Raw genomic sequence first — 24,234 nt, 5'->3', positions numbered from 1 at the left:
CTTCTGCTGAATATAGTTAGCTAAACTGACCCAGATACGGTTATCTGGATAATTGTGCCACCCACGGCCATGAAAATACAAAACCCTCACAGGCCACTAAGGCCAGCAAAAGCCTTATTCCCCACTCCCCCAATAAAAAAAAACATGTCAGGACTGTAGCAACCTGATCCTCTCCTCACCATCCAGATTTAAACAAAGGGTGGATAACTTTCAAACACGTGCATGCAGAGGCATATACATGGGTATATACTAAGGGGTAGATTTTATAAAAGTACGCCCGTGCCTACTTTTGTTTGCGCGTATCCTTTAAAATCCGGGGTCGGCGCGTGCAAGGCTGCCCAAAAACGACAGCCTGCCTCCGTTCCCTCCGAGACCGCTCCAAAATCGGAGCGGCCTCGGAGTGAACTTTCCTTCCACCCCCGCACCTTCCCCTCTCTTCCCCTACCTAACCCACCCCCCCCCAGCCCTATCTAAACCCCCCCCTACCTTTGTTTTAAAAGTTACGCCTGCACCGGTCGGCCGGCACGCGATTCCCCGGCCCGGGAGCTCTTTCGGAGGCTTCGGCCACGCCCCCGGGCCGGAACCACGCCCCCGGCCCCACCCCTGAATGATGCGCTGCCGCGACACGCCCCCCCAACATGCCCCCGACACGCCCCCCCAGGAAAGCCCCGGGGCTTACGTGTGTCCCGGGGCTTGTGTGCGCCGCCGAGCCTATTCAACATAGGCTCGGCGTGCGCAGGGGGAACTTGGGGCAGGTTTTCGGGGGGTACGCGCATATCCTCAGCCGTGAGCAGATCTACGCAAGTATAGCTCGCGTGTATCCCTTGCCCACAATATATGCACGTATGTAGGCTTTCATGCAAATATATGCAATGCAGTCAACATATGTACTTTTCTTACATATTCTAAAAATATACACTCTTATGATGTACATGCGAAAGTAAAGGAAGGCTTACGTAAGTTAGCGAGGTTTAAAACATGTGCACATAAATGAAATTACTAATTAGTCCACCTGTTTGCTAAGTCCTACTCCAGGTCATCAAGACCTTCCTGGTTCTACAGCCTGAACTCTTTCCCAGTTCTCACGAACCTCCCACCCAGTCAATAGTACACAATAAACGCATTTAATATCACTTACGCCAGATAATTAGCAGGTTGTAAAAATACACAAGTTGGCAAATGTGCGTGCGGGTCTTTTAACATTTATTTTTATCTAAAAGGACGTATTTTCCACACACACATACAAAAAATGTTCAAGGCAGATTACAATTTGACATACATAATAAAAACAGGTAAAAGATACATACCATCACACAAACAATATCTTACTAAATCAATAACTCCTACCAACCAGATAAATATATGCAAATACCTAGTAGAAAAAAAAATAGGTCAGAGAGCATTAGTTCAGGATGCTTTGGAGAAACATCTCGATAGTTTTCTTAAAAGATCTGGTGCATGTGATAGAAAGAGAGTTCCAGAGTTTTGCACCCATCACTGAGAAGGCTCAATCCCCGGTCAATTCAAGATGAACTGCCCTCGTAGATGGAATTCCCAGCAAATTTATAATGGTGGATCACATGGCACAGACTGATCTGTAAACATGTAATATAGCATTAAATCATAGTATAAATTCATTATGGAGTAACATAGCAACTTACATGCATAACTGCTGGGCCCTGGATCATCCCTTTTTTATGTGCGTATAGGTGTTCGTGAAAATGAAGATATGCACGTATTTTTTACTTTTATAAAATATGGAAAAAATGAGTGGAGGCTATTTACGTGGGTATATGTTAACTTTTATGCACATACAATTTTGAAAATTCACCCAAAAGGTTTCAGGCCACAGCAGCCTAAATTCCCCCCCCCTGTCAAGGTTGCAACCCGCGGCTCCACCCTTCTCCACTCACTGCAGTCTGATTTTCTCCTCCCCACTCAACTTTTAGAAAGAAAAGTGGAGTGGTCAGTTTATTCCAACCCCCTTTTTTTTAACAAAGTGAGGTAGCAGCCTCACCTTCACCCACTCTCATTCCCTGAACCCACTCAAAGCCTCTTAGTGCCCCAGAGGGGTGAATATCTAAGTGCCAGCACAGCTGATAGGTACCGGAACACAGATATTAATTTATTCACTGCAGATGAAGCAGGATTGGTCAGTTCACAGACAGCTGACCAATAACCATTCAGAAAAGAATTATGAATGGGGATTGTTCCCGTCACTCGCTGGCCTGGCGTACAGAAAATGCATTGCTTTGCTTCCACCGTTGAATTTAACAGCACTAAACTGAATGAGCAGAAACGGAGTCTGGTATTTTTGGGGACCACACCCAGTCAGTTCGGTTGACCTAGACTGAACCAAAAATGGACTCATTTGTTGCAATTTTCCATTTGGATCAAAACGAATGCAGATCCCTAAGTAATATACTAAAGCTTTCTCTGTCGGTAGATAGGTGTAGACACAGTAATGAAACCCAAATGTTTCTAATGAAGTGTTAAGTTCCTGAATTAAATTCGGGTCATTTATTTGATGCACCATGGATCTGTTTTAAATTGCTTTCACATGAAACAGATGTTACTAAATGTTTCAGTAACTTGAGTCCTAGACGTTTCAGAGCCCTGTACATGAGAACGAGAACTTGAGGCGTCGTCTGATGGATATATTTTCATGCCCTATTGCAGAAGAAGGAATATAAATAGAGGGCGGTTTTCACAACCCATTTTCATAGGCAAATGGCTGTTTACCTTCAGAAATGATGTCTGAAAAATGCTCACCCGATGTGTGGGTAAAATTACGTGCCTCGTGGCACTATGTGCATGAATTTACCCACTCTGAAAGGATGCATACCCAGTGTTTGACCAGGGAATGCTTTACAAGATCACACGTACTTTTTTATGTTCAAAAGCATACTTGGAAAAAGTGCCAGTATGAAATAACTTGGAAAAAAATGCCAGTACGAAATTACAGGTGCAAATTTTTGTGGGTACTTTTTTTCTTAGTCAATTTTTAAAGGGGAAATGTTCTAATGTATTTATTCTTAAAGAACCATTAGTATAAATACAGGGCCAGATCTTAAAAAATACGTGCAGGCGTAGATTTGTGCATGCAACCTGGTTGCGCGCGCATGTTTTAAAATCGAATCGGCCTTGGAGGGAACTTTTTTTGCGATTCCCCCCACCTTCCCCTCCCTTCCACTATCTAGCCCACCCCCCAGCCCTAACTAAACCCCCCCCCCCTATCTTTTGTTTGCGAAGTTACGCCTGCCCGAGGCAGGCGTAACTTTCACGCGCTGGCTCGCCATCCCCCGGCACAGGCCGCTGTGGCGGAGGATTCGTGACCACCCCGAACCACGCCCGAACTGCCGCCATGTAACACGCGCGTAACCCTTTGGAAATCCGCCCCTTAGGGAATAGCCACTGCTATTAATTGCATCAGCAGCATGGGATCTTCTTAGTGTTTGGGTAATTGCCAGGTTCTTGTGGCCTGGTTTGATGGACTCATGGTCTGACCCAGCTTATGTTCTTAATAAGTTAAATATATATATGCTTTATGATCCAGTGCAATTGGAAAATGTTTTGGTTGGTAGGGTCACTCTAGTTTGATTACATTATTTAGCATATGGCCAACAATTTATAGGCCTGATTTTTCTTTGTATTCTATTTTGTCTTTTAATGGTCCTCTCTGTATATGGACTATAGATTATGAGTATACAGTATCTAGCTTCTTCTTTTTCTTGTCTTGTAATAATTTACTCTGGATCTAGAATTTTTCCTGTCTCAAGATGATTCCTGATTGTAAATGTGAAAATGCATCATTAAAAAAAAAAAACCCCCAAAATGGACCTTTTGCAAGAAAATTAACATCTCACAATCTGGGGCAGATTTTAAAACCTGCACGCGGGCGCAGATTTGTTCACGCAACCCGGCGCGAACCTGGTTCATGTTATAAAATCCAGGATCGGCGCGCGCAAGGGGGTGCACAATTGTGCAACTTGTCTCGGAGGGAACTTTCCTTCCACCCCCCCCCCCCCGCACCTTCCCCTCCCTTCCCCTACCTAATCCGCCCCCCAGCCCTACCTAGAACCCCTCCCTTACCTTTATTGAAGAAGTTATGCCTGCCTCCCAGCAGGCGTAACTTACGCGCGCCAGCCAATGGCCGGCCCGCGATCCCGGGCACAGCTGCAAATGGCCGCCATGACTGGAGGCTCAGGCCACACCTCCAGACCGCCCTGGACCGCCCACACCCCGCCCCTTTTTGCAAGCCCCTGGACATAAGTGCGTCCTGGGGCTTGCGCAAAATAGGCTCGGCGTGCGCAGGGGTTTTTTTTTTTAAGGGTTACGAGCGTAACTCTTTTAAAATCCTCCCCTTTGTGTAATTTTTGTTTTCCGTGTGAGTAATTTTCCTATGTGCATGTTCTATCAGGTTGATTTGCACGATTCTTCAACTTGTTCACATTTTGCACAAGTTTTATCAGGGCCTTCCCAAATTCAAAACTCTGCACTCCAAAAGAGCAGATAGTTCAGGTTATTTGTCAATTTTTCATGTGCTATCGCGTTTGCAGATGGGAATGGAATTTAATAAATTGGGCTCTAGGTTTGAATGCACAGAAGTTAAATAATTGCTTAAGCATGGGAGGGCAGTAATGGACAGAATTGTTAATATGTTCAATTTGTTTCTCTAGACTGCACCAGGGAAATAAAACCACAATTGAGTTTCATAGTTTTGTGCTCTGACCCCTATACTGTACAGTCTGCATGTAATAGAATTAAACTTTACACAATAGTAGAATAATTTATTACAAAAAATGCAAGTTTTCTGTATATTGGTGCATACAGTCCTGCAAAATCTGCATATAACACACATACTGCAAAAGTTTAGTAAGTGTATCTAGGGCCTGTTTACTAATGGTTTTCTCCCATTTTGTGGCTACAGAAAAACTGCTTAGAAGCTGATATTTGAAAAAAAAAAAAAAGTTGAGTTTCTTAAATTAGGAATTTAAGGGGAGTATTTATTAAGATGTGTTAGGAGCACAGAAGTAAAATTTAAGATGCACGCGCCTGCACACGTGCGCGCGTTTGCCGGCGCACGCACACTGACACACTGATTTTATAATAAAATCGGCTATCCGCGCGTATATGTGCACACGATTGAATACTGATGTGTGCATGAATGCGTCTCGAGCATGTAAGTGGGGGAATTTTAGGAGGTACGCGTGGCAACGCAATAGGCCTTTTCCCAGTTCACCCCAGTAAAGGAGGGGTCTTCCTACTCTCCCTAGCTAACTTGCCTCTCTTTTACCCTATTAGCCCTGAGTCTTAAAAACCCGCTACCTTGCCTTGTTTTTTTTGTTACACGACTTACACCCCATCCAAAGCAGAAGTAAAGTTACACAGGAGGGGACTCCAGTGTGCCCTTGTGAGCGTAAATACTTACGCGCCGACTTCATGGTGCAGTACTGGCCTGCCCATGCCCTGCTGCTTTTACAGAAAACATTTTTTATGCACATACCAGGAGATATGAGCATGGCTGTGGGCCTTTTAAAAACCACGTGGCACATGGGTCCGAGTCACGCATGTATCTCCCAGTTTTTGCAAGCACAAGCCTTGGTAAATGGCCTAATGCAGTGAAAATGCACAGTAGTTAAAGAATCATGTGCTGTCTTCCCTTGGTCAATGCAAGTATGATAATTGGTTGATTTGCCTGCAAATTACATGCAGATCAACTCATTTCTAGGCAGTTTGATGGCCAGCAGAAAAAGGGAGATGATATTTCCTCTGTATAGGTACCTGGTGAGACCTCATCTGGAATACTGTGTACAGTTCTGGAGATTGTATCTTCTAAAGCTGGTTGGAGTTGGTCCAGAGTGTAATTACTAAAATGGTGAGTGGTCTTTGTTCTGTAGCATATGTGGACAGACTCAAACATCTAAGTATGTATAGGCTAGTAGAAAGGCTAGCTAGAGGAAATATGTTAGAGATATTTAAGTACCTACAAGGATTCCATGCACAGGAGGCCTCTTTCAGTGGAAATGAGACTCTATAATGAGAAGTCATAAGATAAAGATGAGAAGGAATAGACTCAAGAGTAATCTAAGAAATATTTCTTTACAGATAGGGTAGTGGATGCATGGAACAGTCTCCTGTGGAGGAGGTGGAGACAAAAATAATTTATGAATTCAAGAAAGCATGGGATAAGCATAGGGGATTTCTGAGGAAGTGATGGGAATTGTAAAGCTCCAGTTAGTTGGGTGGATATTCAAATGCTCCTTACCTGGATAAATCAGATTTGAAAATTCAGCTTCCTGCCGAATATCCAGCTATACTACTTATCTGGATAAGGGACTTATCTGGCTAAATACTTAGCCATATTGTCAGTGGGCGGGCAGTGGGCGTAGCTGGGTGGCACTAACTATCCATTTAACTTAGCCGGATAAGTGACAATATTCAGCCTTATCTGGTTAAGTTAACTGGATAAGTTAGACATGACCCATAGCATGCTTAAGCTAACTTTATACTTACCAGGGTATATTTAGCAGCATTGCCATTGAATATCATGTGTAAGTTAACCGGATAAGTCTTATCCGTTTAACTTACATAGCTAGATATATTTTAATATTGGGCTCTATGTTTCTTAATGGAATAATGCAGCGTGCCTCGAAAATAACAAGTTGCATTATTTGATTAAAAGTTAACTGCAGCTCTTGAGTTGTAGCTAACTTTCCCCAGGACCGTAAAGTGCATCCCAATGCTCCTGCAGCCATTAATTAAAGGGGCTGTTCTTCCCAAAATAAACCTTTCCTAAGTGTGGCAAAAGTCCCGGGGGTCTATCGAGACCCCCCCCTGTTCCAACCATTATCCCCCTGCCCAAAAAATAAAATGTAACCATAGTATAGGTGCGGTGCTCCACACTCAGTGCCCCAATTCCTTACCCTTTTTAAAAAAATAACTACTCCCCCAGATCTTTGCCGCTTCCCCTCCCACCCGAGCTCACTGAGGTGCCCCCTACCCCAGGCCTTACCAGAGTTGTTTTGGAAGTCTAGTCGGGGCCCGGATCATCCCCTAGGCTCTGGAATGAGTGCGCTCATTTTCCAAAATGGCACTGGCCAGCTAATAGCATCCCTTTGCCCCAATCACAGAGGTAGCTTAGTAAACCCCATGGTATTTTCCCTAAATTAGGTCCCTAAGTTACATACAGGCCGATTCAGTAAAGTCCACGTGAGAGCAGGCGAATGCCCGCTCTCCCGGCGCGCGCACAGGCCACTTGCCTGTACGTGTGATTCTGTATTTAAATGAGGCCCAGCGGTAGAAACGGGAGCGGCGGCTGTCAGCGGGTTTGACAGCCGGCGCTCAATTTTGCCGGTGTCGGTTCTCGAGCCCGCTGACAGCCACGGGCTTGGAAACCGGACGCTGGCAAAATTGAGCGCCGGGTTTTCGACCCGACAGCCGCCGGCCGACTTCCAATTTTTTTTTTTAACTTTTTTTCCTCTTCGGGACCTCTGACTTAATATCGCCATGATATTAAAGTTGGAGGGTGCACAGAAAAGCAAAATAGGCTCGGCGCGCGCAGGGGGGGTTTGGGGTAGGTTTTCAGGGGGGGGGGTACACGTGTACGATACGCGTGTACCCCTTTGAAAATCTACCCCTATGATTGCAACCTAAAATTCCATTTAGAATCCAGGCATTCCTGGTTGGGCATAGTTTTACTGAAGGTTATCACTGATCGAAAAAGGAGACAACCACCAGGGACAACTGATGTAAATTTAACAGCATTAGAAATGAACTGTGAATTAGTTAAATTTACCAACACATTTTTTCCCAGATGTCATTTATTAATTTTTGCAATGCATAATTATGAGGAGAAAACCCTGGATCACAATCATAGGGGAGTCATTTGCTAAGCATTTTTTTCCATAGACGCAGAATGGGAGAAAACCTTTTACTAAACAGGCCGCATAGTTTGCTTTTGTTTCGCCTGTGTTGTGGTCACAAGCACTGTAGTTGGTTCTCTGTATCACCACATGATGGTGCTGTTATTTTAACTATCCTAGCAACACATTTTGAGGCATTCATTTTCATTGAATAATTTGTTTATCGGTTTGCTATTTTCATCTGATTTAATTCATATTTGTTGTTCTCTACTATCTGTACTTTTCAGCATTAACAGCTTGTGTATCTTTAAGGAAATTAGCTTAAAATGTTTTTCTCAGGCATTTTATGAGCTAGTTGTTTAAGGGGGAGCAAGAGAGAGCGTGGGTAGAAAGTTGTCAAAGCATAAACTATTGATATTTTTCTTCTGAAAAGAACCACCGGCCCAATAAAAGAGATGAAATAGAGTGACTGACTATAGTCCATACTATTACCAGTAATAATTTTAAGAGTTCATCTTCTCCCCTAAAGAAAATCTCCATCATGTACCCAATGCCTAATTCCTTAACTTCTCGCCTGTTTAGTGGACACGTGTTGGAGAAGTATCTAATCTTCCATTCTTTTTGCACTCTGGGTTATAGAATTTATGATTAAATATTAACCTATTGTTTCCTTATTCTAGTGAAGTATCAAAGGGAATACATAGTCATCCTCTTTTTCTCCAACCGAAGCCCAGGTCCCAGAGACAGGGTGAGAAACGGGTGTTATCTACAAAAACAGCATTGTAGGCCTGATTTTAAAAAGCATTTACACACTTAGGGGCCTGATTTTCAAAAGCAGTTACCAGCTTAAAACTGGGTATCACATGTGTGAATGCACTTTACCCATTTAAGTGGGCTTTTGAAAACTGCTACATTGCATGCCATTGAATTCTCACTGGGATTTACCCGTGTAAGTGCACTTTACATGAGTAAATGGCTTTTGAAAATTTCTACAATAGTAGTTACATTTACATTTGTAAATCCATTTGAAAATTAACCCCCTTGTGTGCAAATGCAGCACTTGAACTGTTATGCTCTTTAACGAGCTGTGGGAATATTAAATATAGTATGGGCGTGGCTCAGGTAGGAAGGTAGATGCAAAAAGATTTGGGAGATAAGGAGAAAGGTGATAGGGTCCTGCTTAATTCTAGAAACTCTATATGTTTCCTTTTCCCAACACAAATATTTAAATCATAGCTAGGCAGTGATCATGTCCCTTCCTTCTTGATATCAGCTTAAACACCAGGGAGTTCAACTTGTCCATTTGGAGGTTAGAAAGAAAGCTGTAGCAAATAGCCATTCTGGAAGGCTGAGTGAATAAACAATATGAGAAACAGAGACAAAGCAGATGCAAGGCAGGAGACTAAATAGCAATAATGAGCCTATAATGAGTCATGTGGAGCTGGATGGGATCTGCGCTTTGGATAACCTTATCAAAAATTAATATAATGTGCATTAAACTTATTTACACCTTTTGGATGGGATGACCATATAGCTTCATATCCAGGGGGACAAGCTGAGCCAATCTTGGTTTTACTCTCATGCATGCATGGGGATATAATTTAGATTTCATTATTGCATTCCATAAAAAAAAACAAACCAGAACTAAATCTCCATGTATGCAATGGAGTAAAACCAGGAATTGCCAAGCTTGCCCCTATTTTTGGGAAACACAAACCAAAGTGAGCAAGCATAAGCCATAATGCTAGTGCAGACTAAAGGCAAGTAGACAAAAATGCTTGCCCACATTCAGGCCAATCCAATACCATGCACTAGCTGCTGCACACGGCATAACACGTGATTGTAAGCGCTTCCATAACCCCTGATCCAAAACGTGCGTCCAAATCACAGTGCAGCTAATAACGCTCATCACATGGAAATTCATGTGGCTGAGGCTGCTAATCCCTGTGATCCAAAATTTTTTTCCCGCAGTCAATGCGCCCTTGAAATGTGGCAAATTTTACGCCGGTTCCTGGACTCTATTTCAAGAAGCAACTCGAATTCTCCATTGGACAGTCAAAGCCCAAGATTCAATTCAGGCGACTTATCGTCCAGGTCTGGACAATGTAACAGCAGATCATCTCAGTCGGATTTTTCATCCACACGAATGGACCTTAAATCCAGAGGTGGCAGAAAACATCTTCAAACAGATCGATTGTGGCTTTCCCACAATAGATCTCTTTGCTACAGAAGCCAACAGACAAGTCCAAACCTTTTGCTTAATTTATCCCAGCAAACAAAGACTTGCTCCCGAAGCTTTTCTCATTTCATGGACACCAGGCTTGATGTATGCCTACCCTCCCATTCCACTCATATCTTGAACAATTCAGAAATGCATCCAGGATGTGTCAGACATGATTCTAATCGCCTCGGCATAGCCGAGACAGACATGGTATGCGTACCTCATAAGTCTTTCCATTTATCCACCAATAACGCTACAAAATCTTCCACATCTTCTGATACAAAAAGGGGGCTCTTTACTTCACCCCATGAATCAATCTCTTCATCTCACAGTGTGGAAATTGAATGGCAAATACTAAACCCCCTAGGTTTATCTTCTCAACTAGAGGATATTCTTATTGCTTCCAGAAAACCTTCAACCAGACGCAATTACATGGGAAAGTGGCAGCGGTACTTGAACTGGTGTAGTTCAAAAAACATAAACCCCTTTTCATCCACTGCCATTCAACTACTACAATACCTGCACACACTTTACGAAGCAGGATTAGCCACTATTTCGGTACAGGTTCATATCAGTGCTATAGCAGCTTTTCATGAACCTCTTAATAATTTCCAGATTCATGAAGGGAATGATATGGCTTCACCCACCAGTGACTAAACCTCCAGTCCCATGGGACTTAAATGTAGTACTGGAACAACTAATGCTTCCTCCATTTGAACCATTAGACTCTAGCTACATCAAATATATGACATGGAAGACAATCTTTCTCATTGCCATAACTTCCGCAAGGAGGGTCAGCGAACTTCAAGCCTTGGTTCACTACTTTCCTTATCTAGAATTCTACCATGACAAGGTGACCCTCCGTCTTCACCCTACCTTTCTCCCTAAGATGGTAACATTTTTCCATCTTAATCAAACTCTAATTCTATCTATTTTTATGCCAAAACCCCATAATAACGAGCGTGAGAAGCTTTTGCACACGTTGGACTGCAAAAGAGCGTTAGCGTACTATAAGAAAAGGACTCAATCAACTTCAAGGCCTTCTCAATTGTTCCTTTCCTTTAACCCAAATGACCCTGGACAACCAGTCTCAAAAAGGACCATAGCCAGTTGGTTATCGCAGTGCATACTTTTTTGCTACAACAAACGCTCCATTAAACTACTCACTAAGCCTCAGGCACATGAACTCCGTGCCACCGAAGCATCAGTTGCCCACTTAAACAAAGCGGCAACATGGTCATCCATTCATACCTTCACATCGCATTATTACCTGCAACAACAAATGACCTCTGATGCAGCACTAGGCACAGCAGTCTTATCAAAAAGATATGAGACTGTCTACAAATTCATGGGTTGCTGTCCAAACCTCCAAAAAGATACCTGCATGGACACAACCCAGGAGCTTGGGACTCCCAGACAGCATGGCTAATTCAGCCTTGCTATCGACAAAAGCAAGTTTGTTTACTGTAAACGTTGTTTCCATAGATAGCAGGATGAATTAGCCATGCGTTCCCGCCCTCCTCCCTAGACAGTCACAAAAGGGACATACATATCTTCCTAACTTACCTCTCGCTTGGCTACAAAGAAACTGAAGAGGTGAGGGCGCGGGAACGCCACCCCGCAGACGCACAGAGTCAAAACTCTGTGATTAGCTGAGGAAACTCCGCCTACTCGGGATCTCGACGCTCTTCCAGACAGCATGGCTAATTCATCCTGCTATCTAAGGAAATAACGTTTACGGTAAGCAAACTTGCTTTTTTTTGTGGGAAGAAAGAATAGATACAATTATCTTTTCCTCCCCTAGAAGATACTGAGAGATATGTGGCCAAAGGGAGGCTGTCTGGGCTTATTTCTGCTCAGAGCAGGAGTAAATCTATTTGGGGCACAGGCCTCAGGTAGGCAGTAAAGCTTACTTAATGGAATGGCTAAATAACCTTCTGGGGACCTGCCCCGAGGCAGAGCAGAAGGTGGTTACGGAACATATATGGTTGCTTTGTCTCATGTGTTTCAAATATTTTTATTATTGCTGTCTTGAGTAACCTTTTGCCTTTCAAAAACACCCTACTTTGCACCTGGATATCCCTTTCTTCAACCTGATGGTCAGCCACTAAATTGCTCAAACGTCTCAGGGTGAATTGATCTCTGGATGGACAAGTTCGCTTATCACAGAAAGTAAGAGAGCCAATTCCAGACTGAACTCAATGATTTTTTTTTAAACAATCATCATCACTTTTCATGTTTTAAATTTTAGTTTTCACAATAAGTGAGCATCAAATATTTCTTGCACATCTAAAAGTATTCCACCCATCCCCAGACACAAACTGATACTGCCTTAAATTTGAATAGGTAATCCATGTTTCCTAGGAGAATACCCTGGGTTACCTAAGCAAAGTTTTTTTAGCTACAAATTCTAGATATCAATATATATGTAAATACTATATCTATCTGAGAAATTGATTGCAACTAATAAGTCAAAGAGAATGTATTGAGGAGACAAGAATAGATAAACAGAATAGTAAGATATGTATCTTTTTAATAAGCAGTTACTGACTTGTATTTCAGGGAGACTAAAATTAATTTATTCTGTGTGGCAGCTGGAAGATTTGAAATGAATGGATTCTTCCACAGCAACATTAAAGTGGCATGTACAGTATAATAGCAATAAGAAAGGGAGACCAGGTATGAATCAATGACTGATGATTGATAGAACTCAGTCTCAGAAAATTTCATGTATCTCTCCCTTTTAGTCCATAATAAAAAAAAAAAAAAACCCAGCAAGGAAATGTATCTTGTGAACCCCTAGCAAGATCATAGAATTGCGTTTTTGTAGATCTGATAAATGCTAACTGCTAAGAATGACTTTCCTCTACAAGCGATAATAAAAGTAGCATACTAGTCATAATGGGCCCTCCTTTTCTTTCAAAAGAAAACAGCATGGGCTACCAACTGAATGCCCCATACACAGACATTTTTTAATCAATGTTTTTAATTTTTTTTAAATCCATACATTAATTTTTCTATGATACCAGTGGATTGTACTCACCAGAGGGATAGTGACAAAGGGTCAAAGCAAAAAGGATTTAATGTCTTGAACGATTTAAACCTTACAGAAATTCCTATGTTCATTAACAGATAACACAAATATCACACTGCCTGATCTTGCTTTATAAATCATAGGGACTTTTAAATGAATCTTGCTACTAATTTACTTAAACAAGAAACAAAAAAAAAAACAAAAAACTACATTTCCCAAAATGCTTTTCCCAATTAATACCGATCAAAGGAAATGACATCATATAAATTTCATAAAGAAAAAAAAATCTCTGAACAGACTAAAATTCATTCTTTTGGTCTAAACTACTTAAAAAGATTAATATAACTTCACTGCTGTCAATTTCTACTTAATTTGCTCAAAAGTATACTTGGACAAATACCAGAATAGCATACACAACTCTTATTTTTCTTTAAGACTGACATTCTAAATCAAACTGGGATTCTAACAGTACTGTGCAATAAAGTTATTTAATACCGCAAGCAAATCTATTGAATATGCATTAATTTACAACTGTAACAATCTGTTTCACTTCAAAAAGCTAAAATCAATTATTGTGCTTCTCAAGCTAAAACTTATCTCACCTACTTGCACATATACATTACTTTAATTAGCTAGCGGTAACATAATATAAATAGTTAAAAAATAATTATTTCATTTAGACCAAAAATGTACTTTGTGTCAATACCAATGTGCACAGAGGAGGATTTTCTAAATATTTCTATTTTTTCCACACTAAGGGGGTTATTTTCCAAAGGCTTATCGCACGTGATACGGCCGTATCGCGTGCGATAAGCCTCTATCGCATGTGAAAACAGGGGGCGGGCCTGCGAAAGCCCGCAGCCTTCGCACCATGGCGGTGCGATTTCGGCGGCCGCGGTGTGCCGGCTGCCTGCTTTCGCACCAAATAGCGCCACCGTGATAAGCCTCTATCGCATGCAAATTAGATTGGGGGCAGGGAGGGGGCGGAATCGGTGGTGGCTTCGATGCCGGCGATAATGTCACTAACGTTATCGTTGGCAGTAGCTCGCTGAATAGCACCACCTTTCACGGTGGCGCTATTCGATGCGAAAGCTGGCAGCTGGCACACCGCGGCCGCGGAAATCGCACCGCCGTGGTGCGAAGGCTGTGGGCTTTCGTAGGCCCGCCCCACATTTTTGCAGGATTCATCATTCTGCGAAGTTTGATGAATCCAGGCCTAAGTCTATATTGCATATAACTTAACTTTCTCACATAATGCACAGCTGTGATGAGAAAACAAAATTTTGAATCAGGCATCTGGGGTGCAATGATCCAAAAGCTCTGTATGTGGAGGGTGAAGGACTATATACATAGACTGGGAGAGTAACTTTGGGATAATAATATCTGGCAATCTGAAGGCAGCAAAGCAATGTGACAAGGCAATAGCAAAAGCCAGATGAATGCTGGGCTGCAGAAAGAGAGGAATAATCAGTAAGAAAAAGGAGGTGATAATGCCCTTGTACAGGTCCTTGGTGAGGCCTCACCTGGAGTGCTGCGTTCATTTGTGGAGTCCGTATTTCAAAAAGGATAAAGAAAAGATGGAGGTGGTCCAGAGAAGGGTGACCAAAATGATGTGGGGTCTGTACCGGAAGACTTATGAGGATGGGCTGAAGGATCTATATATGTACACCCTGGAAGAGAGGAGGTGCAGGGGAGATATGTTGCAGACTTGCAGATACCTGAAAGGTTTTAATGATGCACAGTTTCCGTTGGAATGGAAACTGTAGAATTAGGAGTCACGAGATGAAACTCCAGAGGGGATGAGTCAAAACCAACATCAGGAAATATTTCTTCATGGAGAGGGTGGTGGATGCCTGGAATGCCTTTCTGGAAGGAAGAAAACAGTAACCAAAATCAAAAGGGCATTGGATAAACAATGCAGATCCCTAAAGTCTAAAAACATAAGAAATTGCCATGCTGGGTCAGACCAAGGGTCCATCAAGCCCAGCATCCTGTTTCCAACAGAGGCCAAAACCAGGCCATAAGAACCTGGCAATTACCCAAACACTAAGAAGATCCCATGCCACTGATGCAATTTATAGCAGTGGCTATTCCCTAAGTAAACTTGATTAATAGCCATTAATGGACTTCTTCTCCAAGAACTTAGCCAAACCTTTTTTGAATCCAGCTACACTAACAGCACTAACCACATCCTCTGGCAACAAATTCCAGAGCTTTATTGTGCGTTGAGTGAAAAAGAATTTTCTCCGATTAGTCTTAAATGTGCTACTTGCTAACTTCATGGAATGCCCCCTAGTCCTTCTATTATTCGAAAGTGTAAATAACCGAGTCACATCTACTCGTTCAAGATCTGTCATGATCTTAAAGACCTCTCTCATATCCCCCCTCAGCAGTCTCTTCTCCAAGCTGAACAGCCCTAACCTCTTCAGCCTTTCCTCATAGGGGAGTTGTTCCATCCCTTTTATCATTTTGGTTGCCCTTCTTTGTACCTTCTCCATCGCAACCATATCTTATTTGAGATGCGGCGACCAGAATTGTACACAGTATTCAAAATGCGGTCTCACCATGGATCGATATAGAGGCATTATGACATTTTCCGTTCTATTAACCATTCCCTTCCTAATAATTCCTAACATTCTGTTTACTTTTTTGTCTGCTGCAGCACACTGAGCCGATGATTTTAAAGTATTATCCACTATGATGTCTAGATCTTTTTCCTGGGTGGTAGCTCCTAATATGGAACCTAACATCGTGTAAGTACAGCAAGGGTTATTTTTCCCTATATGCAACACCTTGCACTTGTCCACATTAAATTTCATCTGCCATTTGGATGCCCAATCTTCCAGTCTTGCAAGGTCCTCCTGTAATGTATCACAGTCTGCTTGTGATTTAACTACTCTGAATAATTTTGTATCATCCGCAAATTTGATAACCTCACTCGTTGTATTCCTTTCCAGATCACTTATATATATATTGAAAAGCTCCGGTCCAAGTACAGATCCCTGAGGCACTCCACTGTTTACCCTTTTCCACTGAGAAAATTGACCATTTAATCCTACTCTCTGTTTCCTGTCTTTTAACTAGTTTGTAATCCACGAAAGGACATCGCCTTCTATCCCATGACTTTTTAGTTTTCTTAGAAGCCTCTCATGAGGGACTTTGTCAAATGCCTTCTGAAAATCCAAATACACTACATCTACCGGTTCACCTTTATCCACATGTTTCTTAACCCCTTCAAAAAAGTGACGCATATTTTTAGGCAAGACTTCCCTTGGGTAAATCCATGTTGACTGTGTTCCATTAAATCATGTCTTTCTATATGCTCTACGATTTTGATCTTGAGAATAGTTTCCACTATTTTTCCAGGCACTGAAGTCAGGCTCACTGGTCTATAGTTACCCGGGTCACCCGTGGAGCATTTTTTAAATATTGGGGTTACATTGGCCACCCTCCAATCTTCAGGTACAATAGATGATTTTAATGATAGGTTACAAATTTTAACTAATAGATAAGAAATTTCATTTTTGAGTTCCTTCAGTATCCTGGGATGCATACCATCCGGTCCAGGTGATTTGCTACTCTTTAGTTTGTCAATCTGGCCTACTACATCTTCCAGGTTCACAGTGATTTCATTCAGTTCGTCTGACTCATCACCCCTGAAAACCATTTCCGGAACTGGTATCTCCCCAACATCCTCATTAGTAAACACGGAGGCAAAGAATTCATTTAGTCTTTCTGCAATGGCCTTATTTTCCCTAAGAGCCCCTTTAACCTCTCTGTCATCTAATGGTTGAACCGACTCCCTCACAGATTTCTTGTTTTGGATATATTTTAAAAAGTTTTTATTACGAGTTTTTGCCTCTATGGCCAACTTCATTTCAAATTCTCTCTTCGCCTGTCTTGTCAGTGTTTTATATTTAACTTGACAATGCTTATGTTTTATCCTATTTTCTTCAGATGGATCCTTCTTCCAATTTTTGAAGGATTTTTTTTGGCTAAAATAGCCTCTTTCACCTCATCTTTTAACCATGACGGTAATCGTTTTGCCTTCTTTCCACCTTTCTTAATGTGCGGAATACATATGGACTGCGCCTCTAGGATTGTATTTTTAAACAATGTCCAAGCCTGTTGAACACTTTTAACCTTTGCAGCTGCACTTTTCAGTTTTCTTCTAACTATTTTCCTCATTTTATCAAAGTTTCCCTTTTTAAAATTTAGTGTTAGAGCTGCAGATTTACTTATTGTCCCCCTTCCAGTTATTAGTTTAAATTCGATCATGTTATGATCACTGTTGCCAAGTGGCCCCACCACCATTACCTCTCTCACCAAATCTTGCATTCCACTAAGAATTAAATCTAAAATAGCTCCCGCTCTTGTTGGTTCCTGAACCAATTGCTCCATGAAGCAATCATTTATTACATCCAGGAACTTTATGTCTCTAGCAAGTCCTGATGTTTCATTTACCCAGTCAATATTGGGGCAATTGAAATCTTCCATTATTATTGCACTGCCAAATTGGTTTGCTTCCCTGATTTCTCTTAGCATTTCATCATCTGTCTGACCATTTTGTCCAGGTGGATGGTAGTATACTTCTATCACTATATTCTTACCCAACACTCATGGAATTTCTACCCATATAGATTCTACTGAGCATTTAGTCTCTTGTATGATCTTTATCCTATTGGACTCTAGAAGTTGGAAATGAAGGAAGGGGTATATGGGGGTAACCTGCATGGAGCAGCAGTTACTATCCTCAATAGAAGACATTGAGTTTACTACCCTTAACTAATTAGCTTTGATGCTTTTGATACAATTGCATACAATTGCTTCAATGGCGGGGCAAACAGGGGAATTAGATTCAGATTACTGCCAATGTTGAACCCTGAAATTAGGGAAAAAGCACAGGACTGTTTCTACGGCCAAGTCCAAAAACAAAGCACGTTCAAGTAGCATTGTCTGAATTATCAAGAAGGCTGCTCACCCCATGAAAATGTTGATAGCAGTAATTTTGTTGTGGGTTTGAGAGTTCCTTGGTTTTAATTGTAAATATTACTATCCTTAACATAAGACTTGGGGGTAACCGGCATGAAATGGCAGTTACTACCCTTAACAGAAACATAGGGGTAACCTGCATGGAACGGCAGTTACTCCCCTAACAGAAACATGGGGATAACCTGCATGGAACGAAAGTTACAACCATAAAAAATTGCTGGGCAGGCTGGATGGACCATTTGTCCTTTTTCTGCAGTCATTACTATATTACTTCTTTAAAAAAAATCATTAGTGACCTGGAAAAGCAAAGCGAAAGCAAAATATGAATATATCTGAATTATGATAACATGGCCTAAAGCAAGCACATTTTTTTCTATTGCTTTTCTTTTTCATGAGAGATGTACTGCTAGCATAGGCACCTCACATGGGAGTTATTCTAAGCATACAATTTCATCTCAGCAGATCTTCAGCTGTCTGATCTATGGACCATATCTGTTGGGAAATCTGAATTTTGTACCAGTCCATCCTGATGTTTGTTTCTATGACTGAGAACGCATGCATTTTCTCTGGCTTAGTTTCAAGCAGTGTGTGCACTGTATCAATACGTTTTCTTGATCTTTTTCATGCTTAATTATTACTTTATTCTACATATTTTGTTAGCTTTCCCTTTAAGAAAAAGAGTGGAAGTTTGGTTATAGATAGATGCAGTCAGGTGAAAAAAAAGGATTGGCATGGAGAGAAGATCAAGTTTCAGAGATAAGGAAAGGAGGAGAGAAAGAGAGAGAGGGATAAAAACTTGAAGTGAATAGACAAAAAGAAACAGGACAGCTGAGGAAAAAATCTGGAATGAATTGATTTTCTGGCTTTCTGAACACAGAAAATGATATTGTTATATAGTGATTATTAAGCATTTTTAGTTTCTGATTTAGATAAACTACTGGATATATATTACCACGGTCTACTGTTGTAATATAAAGGCTTTGTGGTAACTAACAGTGATCACTACTACATATGCATATCAGTAACAGAGAGTGAGATTTAGGTTTATGAAGGATAAAGTGCTCACTACAAATTACAATAACCAGTGATAAATTGAGATTTTTAATATTCAGCAGTATACTCTATCTACTGGTGAATATACTCTGGTTCAAAATGAAGAAAATGGTATAAAATATAGGTATATACCAATGAAAAGTTTCAGTACCTGATGAATTATTTTAATTTAAATCTTTGTAGTGCCTGAAATTTTTCAAAAGTTTAGATTTAATGATGAAACAAAAATATTTTATGAATCCCTGTCTTTTTCTTCTTCATTCTGCATAAAACAAACCATTCTGAGCAATAATAGCCTGGGTAAAGTAGTGTGCCTGCCATGTAATGCACATAAACAAAAGTTATTCTATTCTAACCTGAGGATAAGAGTAATAGCTCTTGAAAGCTAATCTAGAAATGTATTGTTGATCCAATTAAAAGGTATCATCATATTTATTTTTTTTATTTATTAATCTTTATTTCTTTGCAATAATAGTTTTTAAGAATGAATATTTGAGTAGTAAAATATTTTAAATCCTAATTAGTTAATCTTTCTGTGCATGTGACAACTCTTTCCTTAACAAATTTAGGCCTGGATTTATCAAAATGCACTAAATATTGCATGTGATAGGAAAAGGGGTGTGTTTTATGGTAATAGGCTGTCTATCACAAAGTGCACTATCTTAGCACTTCGCATAGATATTACTGCAAATTGCGATAACTTTGTCGCACTTTGCAGAAAGTGCCAGAATTGTTGTAATTCCTACCTACAGAGAGAGAGAGAGAGAGAGAGAGAGAGAGCCTAGCCATAATGCCCTCATACTAGGTATGAGGCCCACCTAGTTACTCGAGGTGAAGTTTAGGTATTAGTGTAGGGGTTAGGGGCCACTTTGACATTCAAAGTGAGACATACGAACAGAACAGTGCTCTCGTGAAGATTTGATGACCTTCGGAGTGAGAAACTCAACTAAAGATGAGATTTGTGCAATGTTCTCTCAACCTAGCTTGACAACTAAAGATGAGATTTGTGCAATGTTCTCTCAACCTAGCTTGATGTTACCCAGGTAGAGAGTCCATCAAGCTAGGTTGAGAGAACATTGCACAAATCTCATCTTTAGTTGAGTTTCTCACTCCGAAGGTCATCAAATCTTCACAAGAGAGCACTGTTCTGTTCGTATGTCTCACTTTGAATGTCAAAGTGGCCCCTAACCCCTACACTAAAACCTAAACCTCACCTCGAGTAGGTGGGCCTCATATAGATGTATAAATACCTACCTAGTATGAGGGCATTATGGCTAGGTTCTCTTTTTCTCCTTATTCTCTCCCTTTCTTTCTTTCTCTCTCTCTCATATGAGGGCCCTGATAGCTAGGCTGGCTCTCCAGCAGCTTAAACTACTAAAAACGCTATTTGTGAAAATATTGCAAAGTGCAATAAAGCCATATCGCATGCAAATGAAAAAGGTGTAGTTAAAATCCGTGTTAAAGCTGTGCGATATGGCTTTGCAAATTACAAAGCCAGCCCACTTGGCCACAAATCTCGCCCCCAAACTCCTCCCCTTTTCCTGATTTGCATCGCACCATGCATTAAAGGTGTTTTTGCATGCATTAAAGGCATTTTTTGCATGCAAAAATGCCTTAACACATGCGAAAACACCATATACCACTTTGATAAATGACCCCCTTAATTGGGAAATAATGATAAAATATTTGTCACATAATGCCTTCACACAATCTCTTGAATCTCTTCCACCCACCAAGGGTTAACTTCTTGGTTTCTTGAGGGTCCCAGCAAGCACTGCACAGGCCTCACCTGCACCTGCACATGTGTCTGTATCCTGACAAACTCCTATCCACCAACTGGCTTTTCACTTGCCTCTGAGTGAGTGAGCTGCTCACAAGATATTTTTTGAGTGTTTCTGGGGATCCTCACAACATTCTGAGGTTATAGGGTTATCAGAAGAGCATTCATGGACCATTTACTAAGAATTCTGAGATCCTATAGCAACTCACCTACCTGGCTCATTAAATCAGTCACAAAATACAAAGCTAATAAACTAAATATTTTATTATTAATAAAGATTTAGAATGAACAATAAAGATTAAAAACTGCATTTCAACATGTTGGGGAAAGAAAAATTAATTTTCACTTTAACACTAACTGCTACAATGAAATCAGTTTGTCTGCAAATGCTTTATCTTTCTCAGTTTCATCCATGGGTCCTGAGTTAATGTGTTGCTGTCAACACACCACTGTATATCTCAGCTGAAATGGTTCTCAAACTGCCATAAAGCAACTGATACACTACCTCCTCTCACAGTGTGATGTCAGCAGCTCATGCTGGCTCAGGGATTAACCCCGTTGACTCCAGCTGCTAATGCTGTAGAACATTGTACTGTTAGGTTGCCACCTGTCTAACAAAAATAATCAGGGAAAGAAAAAGTTCACACGGTATAAAGAGTTTTACATGCTAGACCAGTGCTTCCCAACCCATTTTTGTTTTGCAGAACACCAAGCACAGGGTTCATTTTGTTGTGGCACACCAACCACTTCCTCATCTCTTCCCTTGCTCCCCCCAATCCCATTGGCATCATCATCACCTTCTCCCTCCCTCCGTCCCTTGGCACCATCACCTCCACCTCGTCCCTCACCCCGGCATCATCATTAACTTTCCTCTCTCTCTTCACCTCCTAATGTCAATCACCCCCTGAAATCACCTGCCCTCTCCCTCACTTCCTGGTATCATCATCATCATCATCTTATCTGTCCCTCACCCCCTGGTATTATCACCTTTCCTCCCTCTGCCACCAATAACCATCATCATAATCTTCATTTCCCCCATCTCCTGTTATCGTCTTCTCTTCCCTTTTCTTCCACCCCCTGACATCACCTTCCCTCAACCTCACTCCTTGGCCTCATCGTCTTCCCTCTACCTCCATCTTGCCTCCTTACCTCTTTGAAGGATCATCAGCATTCCCCTCCCCCATCTCCTGGCTTCACCAGCTTCCCTTCTCATTCCCCCCCCACGCCCGGAGGCACATTCAGCTGTTCCTTTCTCCATTCCCCCCCCAATGCTTGAACAGTAGACGTATGAGTACAGGCTTTTGCCCAGTGCTGCTTCTTCCACCTTTGCCAGCTTCCCTCTGCAATCTGATCTGCAGGGGACAGATTGCAGAGAGAAAGCAGGAGCAGCTGCTGATAAGTGCTGCTCACTGACGCCTCCTGCTGGTTGGAGGTCATCCTGCAGACCCAGAAGCAGCCACAGCATACCAGCACTTCAGCCACGGCACAGTAGTGTGCCTCGGGACAGTGGCTGGGAAACTTTGTGATAGGCATATAAAAAAACATTAACAGTTAATGTTTTTCCCAAATATTTTATACTATTATATTCTCCCCTTTTGATGCTACTGTACAGCTCAGTTACTGATATTGGTAGTCACACTTCCCAGCCCACACTACACACCAATGACACTTCGGAGACGTAGGGAAGCCAAGAGTGGGGGGTGGGGTCTCCCCCTACATCACCCAGAATCTTTTTTTTTTTGGCAGAGGGTGGAGGGAGAGGCTTGGGGGGGGGGGGCACTAGACCACATGGATTTTTTCATATTTGGACCTGGGGGTAAGGAGCGAGCTGCTGCGGGGGCAGGGTTGGAAGGGAGGTGGGGGGTTTTTTTTTTTGTTTTTTTTTACAGTAGAGGGACCAGTTTTCAAGAAAAAGGGCAAGAAAGTGGGGAACATTTTTTTTTATCAGGGTTGGAGGGGTGTATTTAGAGTTGCTTACACCTTTAAATTTTCTTGTGGGACAATTGGAGACCCTCGCTATTGTCCCCAGTGCTCCCGAGGGAAAATACCTACATCTCCCTCAAATGCAAATAAAACAACAGGGCAGATTTTTTTTCTAAGTCAGCTGCTTTATTTTATTTGTATAGGATTAAGTATGTATGAGCTGCTTTGTATGGATTTACAGAATTCATGCAAGAAAATGCTATGCAAAGCAGCTCATTGTACTAGGGTTTTCTGGCTCAAAGATTGAATGACATCATGCAATATGCCTATATTACACATTATTGCTATATCCCAGCCTAGTAAACCTAGCCCTGTGTTTGTACCTGAGGCAGTGGAGGGTAAAGTGACTTGCCTAAGGTCACAAGAAGTAGCAGTGAAATTTGAACCTTGGCTTTCCCATTTTGTAGCTTGCTGCACTAATCACTAGGCTACTCCGTCACTATGCTATTAGGGGCGGATTTTAAGAGCCCTGCTCGCCTAAATCCGCCCAAATCCGGGCGGATTTAGGCGACCAGGGCCCTGCGCGCCGGTGAGCCTATTTTACATAGGCCTACCGGCGCGCGCAGAGCCCCAGGACTCGCGTAAGTCCCGGGGTTTTCTGAGGGGGGCGTGTCGGGGGCGGGCCCGAACCGCGCGGCGTTTTCGAGGCGTGTCGGGAGCGTTCCGGGGGTGGGCCTGGGGGCGTGGCTACGGCCCGGGGCAGTCCGGGGGCATGGCAGCGCCCTCCGGACCCGCCCCCTGGTCGCGTCCCGGCGCGCTAGCGGCCCGCTGGCGCGCGGGGATTTACGTCTCCCTCCGGGAGGCGTAAATCCCCCGACAAAGGTAAGGGGGGGGTTTAGACAGGGCCGGGCGGGTGGGTTAGGTAGGGGAAGGGAGGGGAAGGTGAGGGGAGGGCAAAAGAAAGTTCCCTCCGAGGCCGCTCCGATTTCGGAGCGGCCTCGGAGGGAACGGGGGAGGCTGCGCGGCTCGGCGCGCGCCGGCTATACGGAATTGATAGCCTTGCGCACGCTGATCCAGGATTTTAGCGGATACGCGCGGCTACGCGCGTATCTACTAAAATCCCGCGTACTTTTGCTTGCGCCTGATGCGCCAGCAAAAGTACGCCTATTTGCGCGGTCTGAAAATCTACCCCTTATTGACTAGTCAAATAGGAAAATATTCTAGCTAAATCCCAAAGTAGCAGCAAGTCATACTTAGCCGGATAAATTGGAACTTATCCAAATAAGCGCCACTACTTAGCCAGATAAGTTCAAATTTGTCCATCTAAGTAGTGTCAAAGGTGTACTCGTAGTTTGAAATGTGTGCA

At 42.2% G+C, this 24,234-nt stretch overlaps 1 protein-coding gene across 6 annotated transcripts in view; it reads left to right on the top strand.

The window, feature by feature from the left end:
* The window catches only part of AGBL1 (ATP/GTP binding protein like 1), a 712,193-nt gene that overhangs the window by 56,069 nt on the left and 631,890 nt on the right, over window positions 1–24,234 (top strand). The window lies entirely within an intron of this gene.

This window comes from Rhinatrema bivittatum, chromosome 13 (genome assembly GCF_901001135.1).
Source record: "Rhinatrema bivittatum chromosome 13, aRhiBiv1.1, whole genome shotgun sequence".
Lineage (NCBI taxonomy): Eukaryota > Metazoa > Chordata > Amphibia > Gymnophiona > Rhinatrematidae > Rhinatrema > Rhinatrema bivittatum.
The sequence above is the reverse complement of the archived record's forward strand: the minus strand, read 5'-3'. Positions and strand labels throughout refer to the sequence as shown.